General features: G+C 42.7%; 1 protein-coding gene across 7 annotated transcripts in view; it reads right to left on the bottom strand.

Moving 5' to 3' along the window:
• BACH2 (BACH transcriptional regulator 2) overlaps positions 1–24736 on the bottom strand; it is a 188123-nt gene that overhangs the window by 95810 nt on the left and 67577 nt on the right. For 6 of the 7 annotated variants that reach the window (XM_077174756.1, XM_077174759.1, XM_077174757.1 and 3 more), the window contains one exon: positions 6936–7040. The exons of the other annotated variant lie outside the window; for it this stretch is intronic. The gene's annotated coding sequence lies outside the window, so the exon portion shown is untranslated. The remainder of the gene's footprint in view (positions 1–6935; positions 7041–24736) is intronic. 7 annotated transcript variants of the gene reach the window in all.

The following is a 24736-nucleotide window of genomic DNA, read 5'->3' as shown; positions in this document are numbered from 1 at the left end:
AAGTGCCCCTGTATTTGTTTTTAAGTTAATTTTGCACCAACTCTTGAATGTCCTGATTAAAAAATAAAGGCGTGGGAAACAAAGCGAAATAGGGTTTTTCACCTCATAAAGTCAGCAAAGACTGTGTTCAAATGTCTAAGTAGTTCTCCCTGACAGCTCAACTCAAACTGAAACCTTAGGCATGACATGAATTTCTTCTTCAGTTTCATGTCACCTGAAAACAGAAGTTCAACATCAGTATTTTCACCATCCCAGTTAACGATCACCCAAAGCAGTAGTAAGAACCAGCAATCATTAGGCCACAAGCAATGCCAACTCCATAACCAGAAAAAAAAAAAATTTTCTTTTCAATCTCTCTGCTCTTAAAATGTGACTGCAGCAGCTTCAGGGACATCCTGCATGATCCATTCTCACTGCTTGTTCCTGTGCAAGAAAGATGTCTTCTGCACTCAGTAATTACTGGTTAACTTTGTCAGGCGAAGAGACCCTCTTTCTACAGTTCTCATGGCTTGTGGAGATGGAGGTCTTTTTTGTTTTGTTTTCTACTTGTACAACAAAACCTACCTGTTCTGCCATTATTGTCTTGTTTTATTACTCCTCATAGTCCTGGCATTTGCTTAAAATGATGTAAAAAGTAGGCAGTTGCACAGAGAATGATTAGTACAGCATGTGCTGTAGCAAGCAATATTATATAGTTTATTGCTCATGAAGTCAGAGTACTGGAACCAGCCAAATCTGTTACTTTGGTCTGAAAGTACATTTTTCCGTTCCTGCTTGCAACAGGATAATTAATAACTGAGAAAAATAATGGAGAAAATAACCATTGTGTTAGGTAAGCACTCCTAATTACACAACCTTATGTTTGGACCAAAGATTGATGTTTGGGATGCCTCTCTACAAGAGAATAACAAAGTTTGCACCTCATGTGTGTCACAAGGACGCTTGACACACTGCCTGCTCTGCCATCATCCCAAATTACTCACTACCTGTGCCAGTGTCCTCATCCCACTAAAAAGGCTGTACTTTTCCCTGAAGCTCTGCAAGTGAAAAATTAAATCTAATGCTTTCCCATTTATTCAGAGTGGCTGATGAAAAGCTCATTAATACTTGGGCAAAAAAGGTCTCTACAATTGCAGCACACAGTCATAAAGCCAATGCACGATGGCCAGAGAATGTTTCCAGGTAGCAGCTGGCTTTACAGAGGTTCCTACTTGGTAAATAGTGAGAGGAAATACTGAATAAATATCAGTTTTCCCTTATTTATTTCTGCACTGGGTGAGGCAAGACAAAAGGATGTTTAGGCACTGAGCTGATTTCAGGCCTCGTCCTCTGTGGATGACTTTGCCTGCAATGTTATAGGGCTTTTAAGCTCACATACCTCATGGATCCTATTATCATCACCATCATAATGAAACCAGACATTGCTTACTTCCTGCTCCCCCATCCTGACTCTGGCCAGGCACACAGAAATGAGAGCTCACTGAAGAAGGCCACCCATCATTTCACCTGCTTGGTTTCACCTCCCCACACCAAATGGTGCCAACTTAAGCTGTTCCCACCAATGGGCAGGTCAAGCAGCAGTATAACCCAAACCATAAGACTAAAAGGCATTCAGCACACCTTGTTCACAGGAAAGGCACAAAACAATCCCCAGGTGTTTCTGTAATTCCTGTTGCTCTCAGCACAATTACATTTTATTGACCTGTAATCCTAGATAAGTGCATTGAATCTTACAGCTGAAGTCAATTACACTGTGTTAAATAGCCTTCCTGATTTGCAAGATGAAGATCACTTCTGTATAAAACTAAATTAGCTCAATAACTCATTATTTGTAGATTGGGTGAGGGGTTGAAACAGCAGTGGACAACTAAACAGTTGCTGCATTTTCAGGCCCTAGTCCTTTAGAGCTGCAAGCAAACTGAATTTGCAGTTTCACCAGTTAGGAAAAGGGACAAACACTGCAGGCACAGAGAGGATGTCTAGTGTCCACAGCACTACATCTTAAATCATCCGTGTTTTCTCATGGCAAGGGACTCTGAGCTGACCAGCCTTGGAAGGAACAAGACATCAGTTTTCATGTACTGAGAAATTAAAAGTTTAACAACCAACCCAAAGGAGATAAAAGGGCACATCAAAAGGCGTGTGACTTGTCATTTCTGATTCCTTACTCAGAATTACCATCAGCACTGAGTGAGAGCATATAAAAACCCCTTCAATTAATGTATTTGCTTATCAGGGACTGAGTGGAGGAGCAGAGGGGCTGAGGGCCATTGGTGGTGATGAGCTATGTGGGCTTCCTTAGCAGCCATACTGTGCCAGTGCACACCTGGCAGGAGTCTGTGAGTGTGACATTCCACTGGCTCGCACCACCTTCCTCAGCTGCTAGGCTCACTTTTGGTACCCCTCCAACCAGCCTCAAGCACTCTTCGGTTTCTTTCTTACAAACAACCATATTTCCATGTTAGGAGATCTCCACGTAAGTTGTGAGATGACAGAAGCTGTTTCTGATCCCATTGGGTTGTGCCGGGCGCGCGTATTGAGCAGACAGGAGTGATTCAAAGACATAAGCAGACAGACTGAGAGGAGAAAGGTGAGAGACAGGGAATATTCCAAATGCCTGCTGCTGCACTGGGGCAGCCAAACTCCACAAAAAAAGTAGGCCTGAAAGACTTGGAAAGAAGAAAATCAGCCCTTTTGAGATCTGGAAATAATTTCCTTTACTCTTTAACACAGAAATGCGAGCAGCATGGTGACCATCTATCCCCTGTGAGGAAGCACACCCCTTGTGCTCTGGTCTCCAGGGTGGCTCTTCCCATCGCAACATCCACATCTTTCAGCGACATCGGCACGCTTCACCCTCACAATGAACGTGAAGAAGATGATCTCCACTGCAAAATGAGGAAGTCAGTCATGGGGCAGATGGAGGAGGTTGCCTGAGAACACACAGGAAACCTGTGACTGAGGCAGGGAACTGAACCCAGACCATGAGTTCCAGTTGGGTGCCCAGTCCAAGCTGGGTGGCTGACAGATCACCTCTTCTTCTGGGGCTTTGAAATGTAAGTTTGGTGGGTTTTATAATGAACTTCTTTTTTTTTTATTTCTTTTGTCTAGTCACTACGTTTCATTACACTCACACTTCTGCTTTGTGAAGGCTTTTGATCCTGCTTCTTTTCTATTCTGGCTTGAAAAACCAACACAACTGAACATCAAACAGAATTTACCCTTCACAGTTTGGTCTCCTCCCCTACCAACATCATCCTCTCCCTAGTGCTCAGTGCTAAGTGTCCTCTCCCAGCACTCAGTGTTGTGTCCATTGTGCACCCTGTGCTCATGACTGCGGCTCCATCAAAACCCACCAGTGATAATTAGAAGGTGATTCTTCTTTGTAGCTTTACAGAGTTACAGCAACTGCTTATGTGAACAGCAGTGCTGTGAGGCAGCAGAGCAGATCTGGTGGGAAAACCAGAGAAAAGAGATGTAAGAGATACCTTACGAAAAAGGTAAGTTCCACAGTGAATGTGTTCTGACACTGCTATGCATCATGTCGACATGAGCAATCATCTGAAGAACAGCTACCAGTAAGCCACAGCATCAGACTGCCTAGGATGTTTTACTGGCTTGGCTAATGAATCACTGGGAAAATGTGAGCCATGTGCTCACTGCCAGGGTAGCCGTCACGGTGGGTGAAAACAATGACTCTTTCACTATCACCATGCCTTGTGGTTTAATTGATATTTTAACATTTTTTAAGATCTTTCTGTGTAAAGCACATAATATGCACTTCTAAGACAAAATCCTTTGGTATTATACTATTTGCAAGGAGGTGCAATGAGTCAAACCACTATTTCATGAAATAATTCACACTAGCTGAATCCCTCACAGAATGTCTCAAGATCTTGAAAAGGAAAAAATAACTAATTGCCACATGTGTAATAACTCACACGGTGAGAAAGAAAAAGACTTCACATTTTGATGAGAAAATGTTGCAAAACCACAAACTTTTGAAAGTACCCAATATGCTATTTTCAGCTCATCTGGATGCAGCCCAAACTATCCACAGCTAACCAAGGTGCATCTGAAGACTGTAATCATTCCGCTCCCACCACAGGCTTTTTGTGCCCACTGTGCATCCAAGGCTGTGAAGCCCTACAAAATAACATAGGACTTTTATGCTTAAAGCAGCCAAGCAGCTGCAAAAATAACTCTGTAAAAATATTGAATACTTCGTCCCACTCAGCAGCTGGAAAAACAATTACTGACTGAAAAATTCAGTGTTTGATATTACTTAATAGTTGGGGAAAAACTATTTGTGAATCATAATTAACATTTATTTAACTATTTAAAAGCATGCATCTACTGTTTGAGGCTTCACAGAGAGCAAATATGTGGCCTTCTGGCACCATTAAACAGACTAATACAGTTAAGCTGGAAGGACACGAGGCAGAAAACCACACTGGAATAGTTAATCCTTCAAGGAACTGGTGTAACTGAGATTGCCTCAGCATGCAGGCTGCAACACCAGGTTTGAACCAAATCAGTAGCAACTACCCTGGGGTAAATTAAATGAGTGCACAGCACTAGCTCCTAGTGCCAGAGCAATGCAAACATCATGACATAAACTGGATGAAAATCCATTACTAACATTGACAGAGAAGCTGTTCTCCTTGAAACAGCCTCAGGGGTTTATGGGCACCTCCATGGTGGCATCAGCCCAAGTGACAGCGGGGCTTCCTGTGAACAAGTGCAGCAGAGACTGTGAGAAAGAACGAGAAGTGCTCATCTTCATGAGCAATGAAACTGGTGAGAGCTCTGGAGCATAAGTCTGATGAGCTGAGGGAGCTGGGTTTGTTCAGCCTGGAGAAAAGAAGGCTCAGGGAGGACCTTACCCCTTTCTTCAACTGCCTGAAAGGAGGCTGTAGCCAGGTGGGGCTTGGTCTCTGCTCCCAAGTGACAAGATCAGAGGAAATGGCCTCAAGTTGCTCCAGGAGAGATTTACATTGGATATTAGGAAAAATTTCTTCACAGAAAGGAATTGTCAAGCATTGAACAGGCTGCCCAGGGAAGTGGTTGGGCCCCACTCCTGGAGGTTATTTAAAAGCCATGTAGATGTGGCACTTAGGGATATGGCTTAGTGGTGGACTTGCCAGTGCTGGGTTAGCAGCTGGACTTGATGATCTTGAAGGTACTTTTCAACCTAAACAACTCTGCTTGTATGATTCTTAATGATTTTATGGTTCCATGAAACCAATGGTGGCTTAGGTCAGGATTTAAGTTCCAGAAGGAGACGAACCATTAACAGGCTGCTGAAAACAAACATTAGGCCTTGTTTGAAATTTCTAATTGGGAAACTGTTTGACTTCGGACTTTTCAAAGCCTTCATTTCCCCCAAACAATTCCCCCACTTGTTCTCTGCACATTTGCCATAGCTGAAATGTCCCATCACTGACAGTAACCAGACCTTTTTTCATCTCATTCAACTTCACCCATGCAGAATTGGGCTGCTTGCCTCATGGGTCCAGTAATCACGGAACAAGAACCAAACAGCAGTGACTGTATCTGGCAGATAATTGCAGGCAGAGCCAAGCCAAAGATTCCTGTCCAGCACAACCACACCTAGAGAGTGACCCAGGTGCATCAGTTACTGAACAGAGTAAAGATTCACAAGAAAGAAACCTACAGCAAAAAACTGACTCAACCTACAGCAAAAAAACTGACTCAGCTGCTGTGATTGAAGGACTTGGCGACAGGATTAACATTAAAAAAAAAATAAAAAATTTATACCTAGTATATGTACAGCAAATTTCACCTGCGGGGAATATTCTGCAAGATGCTGAGGAATGTGAGCAGCCTGTATAATAAATATGCTTAACTAAGTGATTTGAACTCTAAGTCACCAACTCTCCCACCACCGCTCTCAAGCAACCGTGTTATCAGAGGCCATTTCAAGGGAAATGCACTTATGTCAGAAATACTTCTCATATCATACTTCTCATAACCTGCAGCACCAGAAAAATGAAGACAATATAAAAATAAATAAAAATTACAAAATTCTGGGTCACAAACATCCCTGAATGGATTATGCTTTCAAAATGAACAGTATAGACAGCACAATAATGTTTTTTTGGTGTACATCTCAAAGTTTTCTAGGATGATGTTCTTTATTCTAAATGCAAACACATCCTCAATGCCATATACAATGTAATTGGCTTGTGACCTGAAATAGGGCCATTTTCCTTGAGACCTACTCATCACTAGGATGATCTCAAAAATTGTTGTGGATCCCTTTCAACTCACGATATTCTATTATTCCATGATCATAGAAAGAAGATGCAGCTGACCAAATTCACCTCCATTCAGAGCGTGCTGAGGTTCCCTAGCAATACCCTCTGCATGACCAAAGGGACAAAGCACTGCTTTTTTTGGATCAGACAGGGCATCTATTCATGGATCATTTCAAACTGAGTTAGGCAGATCACAGTTTATGAAGACCTCCACAAAGAATTCACTCTAGCAGGGCTACACCAGCACAGCTAAAAGGCTGAAGTACAGGCTGGAATGAACACTCCAAAAACATGTATGTCATAGAGTTAATAACAAAACAGATCACTATGTATTTGGTCAAATTTCTTTCTAGGCTTTTCTGTAGCTGCCTGTTCTCAAAAGTGTTTAGGTACTTTGCTGGGGAGTTCTAGAGCAAGAGAGCAAAAAGCCTTGAAAGGGCTTTAGCTTTAAGCTTTGCACTGATATGGGGGTGCTCCAGTTCCCACATGCATTGTTAGTGTCTTACTAGATATCAGAATAGTTCCCACATGCATTGTTAGTATCTTACTAGATATCAGAATAAAACAGTGAAACTATAAGAAACAACCAGAACATTTCAAAATCATCCCAAAACTGAAGAAACCATTTGATGATGCTTTTGTAAAAACACTTACAACACAGTCCTGGAAGTGATTTCCAAGCAAGCCAACTGCTGCTCTAGACAGTTTACTGGATGGTGTGGCTCAGCTCTTTCATACAGGCAGCACTTACAGTTGTATCTAGAAAAGGAAATATAACCAAAATTCTTTATGAGCAAAAACACAAATAAAGTCATCTTTCTCTTTAAAACCATGACCAGGTTAAAACTAGCTTTAGCAGGTCTCAAGAGTTCTTGTGCCAAGCTTCACATGTGCTGCCTGCTCACAGGAACAAGCCCCAGGGTGCAGCCAAAGCCACCCTATGGTGTATAAGCCAAGAGCGATTGTGCCTGAAAAAAACCCCGCACTGAGCGCATCAAAGTGGCAAACAAACGCGCCCAGCTGTTTTTCTCATCTAGTTCTACTTAAAAACACTCGCAGGAAATGCAAGATGAATTAGTACCAAAAAAATGTAGGTGATTTCAGTAAGGCCAGGAATTCCAGGCACCAACTTCTATTTTCTCTCTCTTGAGTGGGTGTTCACTTGTAAATTGTAGACATGTTAGCAATTCAACGACTGAGCGAATTAACATTCAACTTAACAGTCATTGTTAGGTTGGGAGGTTATTACTGCTTGTTCTGCTAAAGTGACAGGTTAAAATACATTTGTATCTGAAAAGTTGTTTTCTACAATACATATTCCCTGTCTTTTCGCACCAAATAATTTTCTTCCATCATGTCAACTCCTATTGAATGAACCATCACTGGCAGCTCCACCACAGCAGCTGAGATAGGCAAGGAGAAACAGCAAGGGGACAGGTGAGGAGGAGAGAGCACTCAGCCCCCACCATTTCTCTTTGGGCTGCCATATTAATTTTTTTCCAGGCATTTTACGTGGTTGATTTGAGACTTCACAGCAAAAGAGCATACTTGCATGTTCTGCTTTTAAAGCAAGCAAGCAAAGGCAAAACCCAAGAGCAGAGAGAGGGCTCTACTTCACCAAGTCATGAGCCTGAGAAAACTGCTTGCTATCAGACACTGCTTGGGGCACAGAATGGAAAGTTGTGATTTCCCAGCCTTGCAGGTGATTACTATTAATGGAAAAAACAAGTTTTCAAGGTTGAATTGACATCCCACCACATGTTGAATTTTTGCAGACTCAGACCCATTTTGTACTAGTAAACGGGCTTGTATCCTTCCCTCTGTGCTTTTTTTTTTTTTAGGGTAGCTCACAAGCTGCTGACAACTCACACTGTACTAGGAGCTGTTCACACTGCACAAAGTGTTTACCACTCACAAGTGATGCTAAAAATTAATTTACAGTACCGCTACAGCAAGCTTTGACAAATTGTCATGTGTTGACACAGTCATAAGTTGTTGGTTAAAAAAAGTAACACTTCCCTCTTCTGCCACTTCATGTTTGAGACCAGGGATGGGCACATTATGCAAAGTTTGAGGGTTTGTAAGCTTCACAAATGTTTGGGCTTCACAAAACAAGCTTGGTTGTGAAAGTTTTTTCTCTTACAGTTAGGCATGTGTTTATTGCCAAAAAGACTCTAGTAAGAAAAAAAACCTTTCCCATCTCCCAAGATCTGTGTGTTGTGCAAAACTAGAAGAAAAGGCTGTAAAATAAATAACCTTGCAGGATACTTGTTCTAGATAAGATCACAGCAGTGACAAATAGCCTGTATCAACTCCTTAGAGCTGCAGACACCACCCTCCTGCTGTAGAAAGGAAGGAAAAAAATATAGCTACAAGTAAGAGTTTTAATTGTTCTCAGCTGTCACACGATGTTATCTTAAGTGAACGCACTTACTTCTCGATTCTCATATGTACCTCTAAAAGGAAAAGAAAGAACTCCAGCAGTGGCATTCATCAGACAAGGTCCAAATTGATTTCCATGTACTCAAGAAAGGTGTTAGTCAGCACTCTTGTCCACCACAGGCAGCTCTTAAATTTTAACTCCTTCTCTTCTTCCTCAGGGCAGGACTAATAACCTATCTAGTTTACACTCTGGAACCAGTAATGGGCATAAAGTTGTAGTCAGCTGAGGTGAGCAGTGTTTCAATGATGATGCAAACTTGAACCATTAACCACAAACTAGCTTAAATCCAGAGAAAGAAACAAAGCCAAGCAAAATGAGCACTCACAGCACCTGCCAAATGGGCTTCATGAGAAGCCCTTAAAAGCCACTGCTTCATGCTGTGCACAGGACATCCAGTGCTCCAGTAGATCTCCCTGAGATCACCAAATCTCAGAGCACAGACCACATGAGAATGCAAAGTAAATTCATTCAGGACATTAGCTGGGCAATACAAGGAATTAATTTTCTCTTTTTCCCCCTCTTAACACTTGTACAAAATAGTGCTTTGAGTGGTTCTAAAGTCCTGAAGAGGGGCAACATTTTACCTTTGTAGAATCTGTCCTATGCCTGCATCAGTGCAAGAATGACCCTAATGACCACCTAATTTCTCTACAAAATTCACATGTTACTTCAACCAAAAAGAGCTCCTGCAAAACATTAAGGAGGGATGAAATTTCATCCAGACTCTTCATTTCATACACCCTGTATAGAATTTCTTCACCATCTGAGATGTTACTCTGATAGATTACGTACTCCTAGACAGATTTAAGCAAAGCAAAGGACATTTACATTGTTATAGCCAGGATGGATGTTGCCTTATGCTGTTGACTGAACAGTCATGCTTAATCAGTGTAGATCACTCTACATTCATAAAAGCACTAAAGTGGCAACTCCCACCTTCCTCCCCTAAGTAACAAAAATTTTTAAATATTTTCAGTGCATCACATTAAATGCATTATTTCACTGGATTCAGTCCAAGAGTCAACAGGGTTGCAATAAAGGTGATTCAACTGTTAAGTCAAAAACTTCAGCTGATGAGTTACTTGGAGGTAAAAACAATTCTCCTTCACCTTGGAAGAAAACTAATAAAATCTTAAGTTTTGCTGTAAGTTATCTCAACTACCAAAATATGACTTCTCCTGTACCTTTTTACTTTGCTGTATAGAAGGGAACAAACAACTTAAATTTCCTGAGTTCTTACTCTGGGATGGAAAAAGCCCAGGACATCCAAGCCACAAATCTAATTAAGAATACTATGAAGGAAAAGGTGGGACCTGGGTTTTTCTGAAGCATTTTTTGTTTGGTTTTGTTTGTTTGTTTCAGGGATGCGACTTGAGAGTGTGAGGAAACCACCCCCAAGCAGAAGAGCCATTCTTGCCAAGTCCTTTGTGTGAGTTTGAGCTTGCTCTACCCAACACAGGGCCAACACAGGAAGGTTCAGCTTTGAGGAAATGCAGACCCAGGATCTCCCCTGGCCTCTCTCCATCACACTTTGCTGCTCTGCCCTCCAGTGTCATCACAGGGAGGACAGCAGTCTTGGCTGATCCTGCAGCCGCACTCCCTCAGAACTGCTACCTGCAGGGCATCAGGAGAAAGCCATAAAGGTGACATTCATCCCAGCAAGCCATCACCAAGGTTTCCAAAGCAAAAGGGAACATATGAAGGTGTCCTGCTCCTTGATGATGCGTGCACACAGCTGAAGGGGTAAATTAATATATTGAATATATATACCAAATATGCACTGGTGGTCACTGCTTGTATGGGACGCAGACTGTGAAACATACTCCCCTGGCTAGAAATTAAAAAGAAAAGGAGGAATCCAGCTTTCTTATTCCATGGGAACTGCTTTTCCAACAAGTGAGACAGGACACTAGCCCAAAGGCAAGTGACACCAGTGACTGTCTACACCATGGAATAGTGGCCGTCAATTTTTCTGTCTCTGATCTATGCCTGTCTTCACTTCACTGCAAAGGTCACCATGTCACCTCTGTTACACAGAGCTCTGCCACTCATGAGCAACAGGGAAGAAGCTCAACTGGCCAGCCTGGCAGGACCTCCTGTGAGCATTTGGGGGTGGGAGGAAACCTCCCAGCTCTCCACTTGGTGCTTCCAGTTCTTAAACCTTAAGAGAAGATCAAATTGCCTTGAACTAAAAGGATTTCAATATTGGAATACTGGAGATCTTTAAAGACATGTAGATATAGCACTTAGGGACATGGTTTTGGGCTGGACTTGGCAGTCCTGGGTTGAAGGTTGGACTCGGTGATCTTTGTAGTCAAAAGATGCTGTTTCCTTCCTGACTCTCTATCCCCAGTGCAGGAGGGAGCAAAGGGAAGCAGCATCTCTGTGAGCATGAAACAGTGGGAAAAAGCATCAGATCTTTGCCTTCACCTGGAGCACACCTTGCACTTCCAGCCTTTTCAAGCAGAGGAAACTTGGTGGCCCTGTGGAGAGTGTAATGACTTGAAAGCCAGCATCTGTGTCATGCAAAGATCCCTCAGGAGACAGATTGGGAACTGCCTGCCCACCCCCACAAGTGTACTCACACACATGTACATGGGCACTCCTCTCCTTTGTCTTTTTTTTTAACTGCATACACTAGTGTATTTTTTACTACTTTCTCAGCATGACATCCATTGCATGGTATGTAACAATCAATGCCAACATTACCTATAGCACAGAAACATGTAATTCACTGAAACAGGACTTTCTTCTTCCCCAGCTTCTCATAGCCAGTTCTGTAATATAAATCCATCTGACTTCTTGCTTGATTTGAATCTATTCAGATCAAACCTTTACTAAAGCCAGAAGCATTTTGGTTTTAACAAATATATTCCTATCCTCCCCAATCAAATCTCTACTCCTAGGTGAGACAGTGTCATCCAACATTTATTGTAGTGTACTTCTTCTAAGTAAATGAACTTAAAAATTCAGTTAAATGGTAGTGTACAGCTAAAGGGCTATTTTATCCATCACATGGCAAAAAACATTCTTTGTACAGCATCTGTATAAATATCCATAGGAGTCTCTCAATATTTTTGAGCCACCTCAGGCCAGAAAGGTAACTAGGTAATGAAGAAAATCATGTCAAGTTTTATGAGATCTTTAGTAAAATGGCTTAAATTGAGCCATGATGGCTAATACAGTCTGAAATCCTCCTCTATATATTCCACACAGCAGCATCTTGTCTGTGCAACCTAGTTAAAAGTCAGGAGAAGGAGACAGCTGAAAACCTTGTGTGACCTTCTGATCCACAATCATTTCCACAGCAGAAATCACTGCAGGAAAGGTACAAGTCAAGTAGTTAACTAGTAGTGTACAGTCCACCTTCAATACCTGCTGATAGTGACAACTCAATGAAAAGATGAACATATTCCCATGTCTTCTGAGGCAATTATTCTTTATGAGGTATACAAGGAGCCACAACCCCATCTATATACACTTCGCTGCTTCACCCAAAATTACAAAAGCATCCCAGTTTCAGGAGTTGCTGGGCTGAAATGAAGACATGTTCAAGGTTTTCTCTGTAGCAATGTGGACACCAACACTGGCAACGTAAACACTGAAGAGGCACGTGGGTATATGTAAAAATTTCATTCAGTACAAAGAAAAGCAAAGCTAGGACAGAAGGATCCTAAATTAATCCAGTTCCTGTCTTCCCACTGACTTCCCTCACCATTGGAAAGACTTTGGTTTGGATTTTAGTCAAGTCTGGTTTACAGTGCTCAACTTTGTGTGTCATAAAAAAACACCAACCCTTGCTGGAATGTCTTACTCATTACACAGCCCTGCAAAAATTATTAGCTATGATACAAGGCATTTCCCTTTGGGGACCAGAAAGGGTGAAGAAAGGGGATGTAGAGTGACAGCTTGTGGTTTCTAATGCAGCAGAAAAAAAAAAAAAAAAAAAAAAGCAAGAGGAATACAGGATATAATGTGTTTACATTTGTCAAAACAAGTTTCCTGGAGACATGGAGGGTCCACGCTGCTGAGCTGTCACTTCTGCTTGAAACTGCTGCCTCATGCTATTGGGAGGTCAGTCACTGACCTACTTTCTGATAGGACTGAATTAATTTGCTACTTCTGTATACAAACCTTTTTTATTTTTTTTAAAGGAATACTTAACAAACCCAGAAAAAGCTGCCTTTTATCCAACTTGGAGCTTCAACTGGTGCTGTGCAAGGCTATTACATACCCTGGCATGGGGCCCAGTGTGCTTGGGCTGCTTATTCTTTTGGAAAAATCTGTACAGAGTATTTTAATGAGTTGACACTGCAAATAACGTCTTTCCTTTTTGAACTCCTACACTACACTAATACCAGCGATTTAACCCACTACACACAATAAGGGAGGCCAGCACTCAAATAGGCTGTGCTTTGTCTAGGCTGCTCCTGAAATAGATACCTACTACTACAGGATTAGCTCCCCAAATAGACAGATGCATGGCACAATACACTTACAGGATTAAAACATAAAGTTATTAATAGAAAACAAGATGAGTAGGTGAAACTTATGAACTAAACACCTACCAATCCAATCATGCCCTGCACAGAGCCAGCTAACCAGTTCTCACCAGGAGATGCTGGTATGCTAGGAGCCCTTAAACTAAAAAGCATTCTGCTCAGAAAGTGAAGAGGCAGAAGTAGTAGCAAAAGACATGCCACCTACTTTCCCTCTGCTGAATGGCTACCTACACACACATAATGTCACTACCCAAACTCCTTCCTTAAAATAAATCCATAGTGCAGGGTTTTTCACAGATCTTTCAACTACCTGGACCAATGGAATACTAGAAGTCAGCTCTTGAAATCATCCTTAACAAAGCCATCCATTGAAAGCTTCATTGCTTGGGTGGACGCCTCTTCCCAGGTCTCTTGTGGGTAGCAGCACTGCTGTCTGGAAACAGGACAGCCAGGTACCAATCTGTGAGAGCAGAGCCATTCCATGTTAAAGCTCTGCACTAACATTTGGAAGATGAGACCTCTTCAGCAACTTGGTCTCATCCGCTCACCTCACCCTCCATCTGCTCAGCAAAGATAAGGATCTTCTCCAAATGCTTGGCTTGCTTAGTACCAAAACATCGTGGGTGAGACTCACACTTTCCTTTGCATTTCCCCAGGGCCCAATCTAATAATAGAGGAGGTAGTACTGACTACCGTAATACAAGACGACTATCAGCATCACAACAGATTTATGATCACTCCAGTTCCTGGACTTGATTAGGTTCACGTTGCCAAAGATAACTATGCCAAACCTAGCGCTTGCAACTGCAAATGCATTCTTGTCAACCTTTTTAGCTTTCATCTGTGCATATTTACAAGCCCTGAATCTGAAGTTCAAATAAATCCAGCAATTCACTCAAACCCACCAGGATTTGAAAACATTAGGGAAGTGTCAAGATGTCATTGAGCTTGCTCTGCAGAAAAGAGTGCTTTATAGTTTCAGAAAGAAATAGACAAGGGAGCTATTTAACGAGATGGTGGCATATTGAAACATGGATGGATAAGTAATTAATAGCTACCTTCTCTAAGTGAAAACTTTTCTGAGTGAAAAATCAGCTTATATGAAAAACTACAAGTCAACTGCTGCCATTTTTGGATGGATAAGAACTGTCATGCATGTTAGCATCTCCATTACCATGAAGGATTTTACTCCTTTAAGCAATTCACAAAGACTTTCACACAGAACAGCATGTGGGAAGCAAGGAACTAACAGAAGGAGACACCAAAGAAATGTTGATATTTGCCACTAGAATTCTAATGAAAAATGTTATCAGGGATACATGAACACAGGAGAGAACCTCTATCATGAGATGCTGAAGTTTTAGTCCCTTAAAATCAAGAGTAACTACACTACACAGTGTAGGTGCTATTATTAGTGTAAAAAATATTGGCCAAATAATCTCTTCATGTTGGTAGCTCACAATATTTAATTATTTCAAAAGTCAAATATTCAAGCAGCAGATCACCTAGTTAAGAACTCTCTTAACCCTGATGCGCAGGTTTCTTCAGCAAATTTCTATACAGCTTCAAGTGGAACATATGGCACCTTAAAGTAAACAAACAGGAGAAGGAAAAATAGTCATGCTTCAAGAAATAGGAAGTATAAACCTATTAATTAAGCATTTAATTCCTTTTATCCCTCATGTCTGTCTTCACAGGCTCTCTCGGCAATCAACCAATTTTGGGATTCACTGCTGTCATGCCAATCGTGGCAGTACTTCAGCTAAAAGGCACTGTCAAACACAATGAAGTTTCCCTTCAGCTTGTTCCCACACTGGTGCTGTGTAAAACACACACACTGCCTGGCGAGGGGAGCCGGGGCTGAGGCTTCATCTGCCCTACTTCCAGAACTGCAGACTGCCCCAGCTGGCAATGGCACAACTGAATCACACCAATGGTCGAGACTTTGTGCTATAGAAACCACCTCACACCCTCCTATACAACACATAAATAGAACCCAGTGGTGCATTTTTGTCCAGCTTAGTGGTGGATTTGGCAGTGTTGGGTTAAAAGTTGGACTTGATGATCTTAAAGGTCTTTTCCAACCTAAACAGTTCTATGACTCTTTTCCAACCTGCACATGCCTTGGACTGAGGCATACTATAAACATGAAAAAATTCCCAGCATTTCACTGTTACAGCTCAACCTCTCACTTGAATCCATGGACACCATCCCCTGTGCTTCACCCAGCGATGCCACGCACAGAGCACAAGGCAGGATATGGCAGACAGATTCCCTGCTGTGAAGGAGAATATACATCTCTCTGATTCTAACAGTTTGTTTTCACAGTGGTCCTGTGTTCCTGTGGGAACTGGTGTTGGCAGAGATCAAACTGTAGGTCAGGGCTTATAAAGCTTTGAAATATAGAAGGATAGTTAATGACAATGAGCTGTGCATTTGTATCTGCTGACTTGGGCAAAGAAGGCACTACTGATGTCCTGACTGTAAATTGCATTTAAAATGCATGTTTGGCTGCCTCACCTGAACTATCCCTGCTTTCTGTCCTTAGTATGCTCTGGCCTGGCAGCTGATGCTCCCAAGCAGCTTATGGCAGTGGCCATCTGAAGCCAGTGACCCAGGCTAGTGGCTCCTGGGGCAGGGACTGTCACCCTACTGTCACCCAGCACACTGCACAGCGGGGCCCTGACTCACCCAGCCCCTGGGCATCTCTGCAGCATAAATGAGGATAACCTAAATGCCAACGAAGGGCAGATACTCAGCCCTGCAACAAGAGCACACTTTACTGCAAACACCTTGTATCCCAGGGCTTGAAATAGAAATTTCTCTGACAAAGACTTCACAATGTGAAACTTTGTATTAAAAAACCAGCAAGCTGCACTGTTTGGCATCTTGTACTCCAACCCTTGAGAGAAGTCCAAATAGCTCAAATACAAATCTGTAACATTGCTCTCTGAGTAACAGCTATTTTAAACCAATTTTGGCAGACACTAAGAGTCGTAAGCAGGGTGCCAGCTGCATGGTTCCTTGAGTCCTTCTCCTGGAGCCATCCAGCCAGCAGCAGTGACAGAATACCCTCCTGCTCTGCTAAGGAAGCTCTGACACCTTCACCTTCCTTCCAGCCCAAAGGTGCCAGGTTCCTGCACCGAGGAGAGCTTGCCTTCACTGCTCCAAGGATAGAGGAATATCACCAATAAAAATCACAATCTTCCAAGTTTCCAAAGTTCCCTTTCCATAAAACAGGCCTTAAAAAGAAAATAGACAATGAGCTGCACAACATTTTTTACAGGCACTCACTTGAGATGACCCACAAAATTAATTCACTTGACCATTTCACATTTCCTAAGTTACAGCAACAAGCAGTACAAAAGCTTTTACGATCATGAACAATTTTTGCTTTACCTATAAAAGTGCATAGTGTAGTTTGTCATTTATCAGCAAAAATTAACATCCCCACACAATACATGGACTGTGATAATCCTTTACAGATACCTGAGCATCAAACACTTGCTGATCCTGGTCATTTCCCTGCGCCTCTTTACCCTTCACAGCAGCCTCCTCTGAAATCTCCATGTTCATCAACTTTCCAAGCACCAGCCAACCCAGAAGTGTGGCTGGTACACAACTTGCCATTTAGTAGTTTCCTTTCCCTGGATCTCCAGGCTACACAAAGCTCCCATCCCAGACTCCTAACTGGGACTTCATGATGGGAGGGTAAGCGACCCCACAGCACAAGTTACAGTGCATTAAACTCAAAATAACAAAATATAAGTAAAAATAAGGAAAGGTCTATGATAAGTAAATTCTACTTTTTCAATGCACACCACAGGAGCACATATATCCACAAAAGGGGTTAGGTACTATGTCCTTGCTGGATGGAGGGAGCTGGAGAGGTCAAGCCAGAAAACCTGAGAAGTAAAAGCAGAATTATTCAACATAGTGATGGCACTGCAGAAAGAAGGAATATTTTTTTGCACAACTGCAGCAAGGCCTGCAGGGACAGGGGGAAGCGGAGGGGGTGGGAAGGGATGATGTGCAAACAGCAGTGCTGGCAGAGCATGAGGTCAGTCAAAGGTGGTCATGTCATTCCAGCAGAAAACCCTGCTGGAATCATCCTACTGGGCAAGAATGATCATACTCACAGAAAGACTGCAATGTGCAGTCTTGGTCAAACCAAGTAACCCAGGGCTCCAGCTATGGAAAAATAAATCCCAGGAAGCAAGGCTATTCCCAACAAACTGGACACAAACAGACTGCAGCTGCTGAAACACATAACTGGAGTGACATAATATTAGAACACATTTTTATGCTTACTAAGACAACAACAAACCCAAGCCTGAAGTTGTATTTTGGGCACACTAGCTCAAACTATCTTTAGACAGGAAAAGAGTGTGTGTGTACAGATGTTCCAGCAGGCACGGAGACCAGAGAGCTGGAAAAAGCACTCGCTCACTTCCGAACCTTATAAAAATCGTCGGTTGCAAATAAGGGTGGGGATAAATACCAGGCAATGTGAAACAAAATAAAAACAAAAAGCAGGCAAGAAGCCAGTAGTTGGTCAGGGATTGGTGAAGTATAGTGGCTCCACGCCTTCTCCAGCTTTACTTCTCCCAAAAGATGTTTCCAGGTGTTATCCCCTCCTGCAGTCCCCCTGCCATGTTTTACTTTTCCTGCCACCTCTTTCATCCAGCTTTCTATCTCACTTTCACAGCTGCTCTCTTGGAAGCATGATTGAAGCTATAAATTCACGTCTACACAGCTGTAATAAAAATAGTTTTTGTAAAAGCTATTCTTCTTCTATCGATGGCGACACAAATGATACAGAATTGCTGGCAATTCAGGGGTCTCACTGCAGCTTTAATCACTGATCAAGACAGGGAGCAGTACTCTGTCTCACAAGGAAACGGTAATAATGAAATTATATATATATATATCTTGGAATTACTTCTATTTGTGAAGAACTGAAAGATACAAGAAATGGCTTCAAAGCTCTTTTTCCATGGAACAGCTGTTATTTTTAAAGTAAAACATAATTATCACCTTGTTCCAGAAAGCACATCTACATGCCTTCTCCTTTGCCCTCTTCGATGTAAGGAAATCCTTAGGGCCACAACTGAAGCAAGCAATGCTTTCAAGGTCTCTAAAATGACTCAAGTGAGCCAACAATACAGAAGACTCTGCTCACCTCATAAGCTTCACATCTTTCCTAATCTTCAGCCTGTGGCAAAGCAGAAGTCCCAAAGCTTGTGCTTTGGGCATGACAAAGAAGTGACCATTCCTCCAAGCAGTGCTTGTACAAGAAAACTGATTTGCATGGAGGCACATCTCCTTTGGGTTCAATTTGTTTTTATGGCAAATAAATCAGTCATGGGCAAGCACTGGGTTAATACTGGCAGGGCAAATTCCAGGCATGAAGCCCTAGGAGAAAAAACACAGCTTTGGGTGATGGAGATTGGCCACCAGCCTGCTGTTGGTAGGCTAATGGAGGAGCCAAATAAAGAAACACAAAATTGCACTGACAGGAGCAAAAAGAGACTGCAAAGAGACTGATTTAAAAAAACCAAGAAAGAGCTAAAGCGGGGAAGTTTGACAAACAGGGACAGTGCTTGTGGAAGGAGCTGACACGGCATTGTTGTAACAAGGGCAGGGGAGTAGGAGCAGAGTTCAGCACTGGCCCTGGAAAGGACTGGTCTGTCCCAGTGACTGCCTCTGCCTCCAGGAGAGGCCAGGAGCTCTCCTAAGCTCCTTGGCTCTATGTGTGAGCAGCACAAGAGGGCTCTGCTTGCAATGGGTGTGCCATGCCACTGCTACTGCAGCGGGACAGCAGCTTCCCAACATGTAAGGGGATGCCGTGATTCCAGGGCTGCAGTGGTATTTGCTGCAATTTTTGTTAGGGTTTTCATAGTTAGCTACGCAACTAATGTTTTTATTGAAATTCACACATGCACACAGTACTTAAGAGAGAGAAGGGGGGTGAAAACAGAAGCTGAATTGAAAGTTCAGCTTCTTTTAACTTAATTTGTTAGCAGGTTCATCATCCTTTTTGACAGAATAATCTTTCCATGGTGAATTATTTTCACTGGAACAAAAGAGGAGACCAACAAATTGCTGGATAAAATTTGTGCTTTAAATAATAAAGCAATTAATGGCATTTTAGCAAGCACACATTCTTCTCTCCAGAAATAAAATCCCTATTTCATCTCATCTAAATTGCTTGGTCAGCTTCAAATAAGTGCAATATAAATCTCTTTCCCATACTGCTGCTGTTATCTGTGATAAAGGGAAGAGACAGAAGGTAATCCTGTGTTCTGTATTCACTGACACATCATTTTCATGCTACACTACACTGTAATTTATTTCTAATGGGATAAACCTCTTGTAGTCTTTCTGCATTGTTCAGCCACACACTCATCCCCAACTGGTACCAAGATTGTAGGACTGGCAGGTGCAACACACAGGGACCCTGCTTGGTGGATTTAGGATGTCTGCTGCACATTTCAGCAAAGCTACAGCTGTGAAAATAAACAGAGAGACTGTATAATTAAGGTACGCTTTTATTCCTTCCCACCCACTGCCTCCTGCAAGCAAGGCAGTCAAAGAGTATGACACTTTTCAGTACTTGTAATTTCCAAGTAAACTTTTCATTTTTTTATCTAATCAGTTTGAGATGATGCAAAAAGACATGTGGAGCTGTGAGAGATTAAAGGACATGGAAACCAGTTGAAAATGTGAAGACCTTATGGTCTTAGTCACAGCAGAGGTTTCATACAAAGGAAAATATCTTTGATGCTCTTTCTCCTGTCCTCATCAAGAGGAATACAAGAAGGAAGTAAACCAATGTATGAGAATCAGGCTGGGGCCACAAAGAGCTACAGTTTTGTTTACAATATTTTCATATCATTTTGCAGAAGAAGATAAAACCTATGGCTCAAGGCTTATAAAAACTTTCTTCAAATTATAAGTTTGAACTGAATATCCAGTTATTCCTGATGCAATCCTGAAAAGGATAGGTGTAAACAGAAGGCTACCTATGATATTCCTGCAGAAATTAATATATTTTAGAGAACATCCCCATTAATTTGCACAACACTTTTCTCTGTCAAAATGTGCAAAACCACCACAGATACTTAAGCTTCTGCCAGTTAATAAACACTATTATCAAGCATCATGACTTCAAGAGACAAGAATCTCAGTTTTACCATGCCTTTCCCACCCACTTCTCCAGCTCTGCTGATAGCTACACTCACATACAGAGGACATCTTACAACGTAAAATATTGTCTAATTCGCTGTCTGCTATCTGGCTGCTTCTAGGGCTCACTCACTCCAGCCACTTACAAAAGGATTAATTCCCCTGATTCAGATGCAAGGTAGAAACTTGCAGCTGTGACAGTCAGCTCTCCAGATTCCCTTTACTGTCCATGCAAAGTGACAGTCCCTTCCAAGGCACACATCACACCACTGCAGGTACCCATCTTCGAGGTGGTGAATGAGCCCCCTGCTGCCTCGGGAAGGGGCTGAGAGCTCCCCTGTGGCCACCTGCACATGGACAAACCCCAGCTCAAAGGGGCCTGGCAGCAGGAGAGCTGGGTCTGGTCTCCTGGGCAAAGGTCACTCACAGCAGTGTTTCAGCTGCTTTGCCATCTCCAGCTGGACTGGGGTCCCCAGAGCACCCCAAGCCCCTGGGAGAGATAGGGACAGCAACAGCCAGTCTGCAGAGAATGGCAAGGAGAAATACAACACCAGGCACCAGCAGCGGGGCTGCAGCTGCTTTATATTGCTTCTTGCTGCAGATTAGGAATGTTAGCTCTGGTTTACCAACAATTCATGCTTCAAAAATTTGATGAAATACCCCAAAGGCTAATTCCTCCTGAACTCCATCCCTGCTGCCACAATCCATTTGTATTATGACTTTGTTCTGGGGACGTATCTGCAGCCACTTAGGTGAGGGGCCCAAAGGACTTGATCCAGCCCAGCCTGGGCAGGCAGTGCTGCTCACATCCACACTGGGTCACACTGGGTGAAGGGAAGTGGTCCCAGTGAGGCTGGCCACTACTTTAGCAGGGATTCCAGCTGAGATACTGCAATTGAAGCTCCCTGCAGAAACCACCAAGCAGTGTTGCCAGATGCTCCTGGAGCTCCACAGAGCACTGGCCAAGGAAGCCCTTGGGCAATCAGATCTGCTCCCACAGCAAGGCCCAAGCTCTGGCAACAGATCTCTGCTGCATCCCAACCTACCTACAGGGTTTGCTGCCCGTCTGTATTCTGATGTCTGCTGATGTCAAAATTTCAAATAAAGAAGATCCTGTGTTCATTTAGGTTTTACTCATCTGAAACTCCCTCTTAAATGCAATCCAGATGAGCTCCTTGGCATGGATAGCAGCTGCCCTTACTGTCTGCAGCCTCACTTAGGAGACTGTTTTCAAAAGGGAGCAGAATAATTTTAGATAGACTGACTTTCACTGTGGTTGGAAAGGGGATCCTTGATCATGCTCCCAAGGTCATACCCTGCTTTCTGTGCATCTCTGGGGAGAGATGGCAGCATAACTCACACCACCAGCTCAGGAAAGCACTGTGGGTGTCTTTAGTGAGCTCCTTGTGTCGCCTACCAATTCTCAAAGGCAAAATGCATGGCTTAGCTCCCCCCTGCAAATAGGGGACTTTGTACTTTGTCACCTGGCTACAGACACAAAAACATGGCACCATGTGAAGTGTGCAGGTGTGTCTGCACCTCCTGCCACAGCTCACCCTGCTGCTGCAGAGGGGGCTAGCTGCATGAAATAGGGCAGGCTAAAAGCAAACCCTCAAAAGAGATGCTTGGTCCCTGATTTGTAGTGCCCAGGAGCCACAGCTACCCTACAAGCCTACAGGGAAAGAACCAAAAGGGCTAAACCTGGCTAGATACCACCTGGTCGCGGTAAATGGCAATAAATGGTTTGAGGCATGTGCAAGTAAAAAAGCAAGCTTAAATCTGGGAGAAAGACATTGGGATTCTCATTCCAAGCACAGCAGAAAGCTTTGGGTTGGGTGCTAGAACAGTCTCCCTAGGCACAGGGCTGGGATCTTCTCACCTCAACCTTTCAAAGCTAGGCTGAATGAGAAAGAGTAAGCACTTGGCTGGAAAAGCAAGAGCAGATGATAGAATCAGTCTTTACTGCCTTAAATTTTTAACTCTCTGAAAAATCATCTCCTTATCCAATAGGCAGGTGACACCACCACTAGGAATTTGATGGCTGTCCCTCAGCGCAGATGTCAAAAGAGAAGAAGCAGAAGGGAGGTAGCACAACTGGCCTGGCAAGAGGGGTGCAAACTGCTTCAGTCCTGCCACACAAGGTGCTAAGATGCAGTGATAAAAGCAAGAGGAATGAATAGGGTCTAGTAATTGTTCTAAGAAAGCAGGGCTTGCATACAGGAACCAGAATTATAAAAAACAAATAACTGAAGAATCTATTTGTACTATTGATTAAAAAACAGCATGGGATGTTATTTTTGTCCCTATGTTCTACAAACTGGACTAAAATTGCAGAACCTAAACATTTTTCTTTACTCTAGTAACAGCCATCATCTAAAACACCAACTGAACTAAACTCACAAAATTGTATTAAGTATAATATACAAGCACTTTGCATGTACAGTACAAAGTTAAGGGCTATCCTTCACATCTGAAGACAATCTGTAGCTACACTTACACCATGTAAATACTTATTTATAAATAAAGAAAGCTAGAAGCAACTTCTTTATTCTCAAGTCAGTGTGTGAAACACGTGGGGTTTTTCCACTTCCACAGAAACGTACTACAGTTACTAGCCCCTCAGGACAGCTTGTGAAACTAGAAAAAGTGGTGTACTGTCCACTGCTTCTAATTAAAATCTTACAGTACTGCGGTCAGAGAGCTCTGGAGAACTGGTGGGGTCGCGTGATTTCCTTGAGGTCAGACAGCAAAAGCACACTAGACCAGGGATGACAGATTTCTTGGCTTGTCCATGCAATGCAGCCCTCTGCAGCCTGAGCCAGAAATGCCGTCACTGGAAGCTCTGGTTCCTCTCAGTAACCCAACTTTAAATAGTCTGGATCTTTAAAGGAGAAAATCCCATGTAAGCACACCCTCCCCCCTCCACTCCCCCGAGGTACCAAGAGTAACTTTTTCCCCTTACAGCCTTCTTGCACCTGCAGATGTTGCTCTGGGAGCCAGTGTGGCTCCAAAGTCTGTGCCAATCTTCAGCCACTCTCTGCAGTTTTTCTGTACCGCTGAGTGCCAGTAAGTGTTCACACTCCAAGCAATATCTGGTCTGACCATTTGTATGTTCCTCCAGCTGCTTGAGAGCCCATCTGCTCAGACAGCATTGCTGGCTCCACTCACTGCACACGACCCAGTGTTTCCACTGCTTACCCTGGAGAACTTGGGGGACACACTGGTGAGAAAGTGGCAGATCTTTGCATTTGTGACACATTCACTCCATCTGTTACCTAGTATTTTCCCCAGGTATTTACCTCTGGAGGCATGAGACATCTTTGCCTCTGGTGAGTTTCCAACACTCACATCCACATGTTGAGATGAAAATAACATCTGAGTGGAAGACTCCTAGTTTGGTCTTTACATTTGTATTTTCAATGACTAATTTTGTTTAAGTTGGTAAACGCAGCTGTTGCCTTGCCAGTTGGTGACATTTCCTTTTGGACTTCCCCCCTGGTTGGTGTGTCTCTGCCAAGACATGTAAATTGATTCATTCCTTGTATTTCTCTGCCTTTTTATACAATGCTTCAGTAGGAATTTGCAAAAGGTCTCTTGAGATTTGTTTCCTTAAATAATTATTAGCCCTGCAATGCCAGACAGTCATTTCTTACATGTTTTTTGAACTGCCACTTAAGCATCCCATGCTCAGGATGCTGGATCTAACTGATGTAACAGCTCACTACACTACATCCAGCTGCACTTTTTCATATGGTGACTTGGCCATGTCACTGTCCACTCAACTGCAACCTTAAAGTGGTGACAGAATGGAGACTGGTTTTACACCAGCATTGTCCATGATGAACCACTCACACAGCTCCCTACTTGCTTCAATGGCTTGAGCTTTTCAGTGACTTCACAGCCATTATAAATATATACAAGAAAATAATAGATTAGTCTCCTGAGAAAGGTAATAAACATATTTTCACCAAGAGCTCCAAACAAACAACCACATCAAACTGGCAGGTGATCTGCCTTGAGCTGGAAGGAGGAGGCTATCCAAAATTTGGATAGCAGAGGCCATCCAAAAACCTGGCCATTGCTTTATCTTCCTGATTGAAATGTCTGAGCTGAAGCTGTAAGAGAAATAAATCAGAATCTCCGTTCTTCATTTTTGTTTGAGTTTTTTCATTTTTGATGCTTGTACCAGTGAAAGGAACAGAACTTCTCTTCAACTTTTGCAATTGCTTGCATCACCTTTCTGAAATACTTTATCTGAAATGCAATTTCTTTGTATTAGTTGGATTATGTTAATTTTTTTCATATTCCTGTATTTCTTGACG

Source organism: Agelaius phoeniceus, chromosome 3 (assembly GCF_051311805.1).
Source record: "Agelaius phoeniceus isolate bAgePho1 chromosome 3, bAgePho1.hap1, whole genome shotgun sequence".
NCBI lineage: Eukaryota > Metazoa > Chordata > Aves > Passeriformes > Icteridae > Agelaius > Agelaius phoeniceus.
The sequence above is the reverse complement of the archived record's forward strand: the minus strand, read 5'-3'. Positions and strand labels throughout refer to the sequence as shown.